Raw genomic sequence first — 1,102 nt, 5'->3', positions numbered from 1 at the left:
ATCAATAGAGGTAATATCAGAGAAAGTGGTAGCAAAAACAATAAAGCAGAAATAAAAAGAAGTTAGTGGCACAAAAAAATATAGTAAAGAGAAGTGTTAAGAGCAGAAGAATAATAGAAAGTGGCAACGATATGAAAGCAATAAGAAAGTAATAAAGTGAATAAAAGACACGTAATAAAGTCTTTACAATAAATAATAACGCGTTGCAACTTTAAAAGGAAACGGTAACAAAACTTAACAGCACAGAGTGGTAACAGTGTGGTAAAGGGGTATAATAGTGACAAAATGGTATTATTATGAAGTAACAGTATCTTGGTAACAGTAAAAAGTGCAAGCAATGTAAAGTGGTACGTGAAAAGAGGTGACAATATAAAGTTAATATAAAGGAAGTGGTAATAAGTGGTAACAGTATGGAGCTTTGGCAATATAAAGTAAGTTGTAAAACTGAGTGGTAATAAAGTAGTTAAATGTGGAGACTAAGTGGTAACAACAAAGAGTGGTGACATTATGAAGTGATGACAAATTGGCAAGCTAATGAAAGTGGTAACAGTTAGTAATGCTGTGGCAATATAAAGTAAGATGCTAATGAATGTGTTTGAGTGAATCAGTAAAATGTGAGTGTGTCGTCTTGTCCCGGATACCTCCCTTTCCTTGGGGGAAGCAGCCTAGGTATATAGATGGATAAATAGAACAATATGAGGTAACCCTCTAGAATGGTAACGCTATAAGTTGGTAATAAGAAATGGTAAGTATATAAAGTTACAACATAAAGTGGTATTATGAGGCAGCCGAACAAAGTGGTAACAGTATAAACCCACTAGAATATTCCGTTTTGTGTTTCTCAACTCAAAGACAAATGGACAAACTGGAAGGACACCAGAAGTAAATGTATTCTCGTCGCTGAGGACTTGCAACACGAGGTGGAATAGAAGGTGAGTCTGTGTGAAATTGCCATTGCATTGTTGTTGCAGATTCAGAGGACTTGGTGAATTTCCTTTAGGTTTTGTTGGAGTGGATGTTGCAAGCGTTAGCCCCCTCAGTTTCGTGACGATCTTGTTTTTACAGTACATAATATACCCTTTAGGAATCCGGCGCCTTCTTG

This window comes from Coenobita brevimanus, chromosome 79 (genome assembly GCF_032717465.1).
Source record: "Coenobita brevimanus isolate Jiangsu-jjx chromosome 79, ASM3271746v2, whole genome shotgun sequence".
NCBI lineage: Eukaryota > Metazoa > Arthropoda > Malacostraca > Decapoda > Coenobitidae > Coenobita > Coenobita brevimanus.
The sequence above is the reverse complement of the archived record's forward strand: the minus strand, read 5'-3'. Positions refer to the sequence as shown.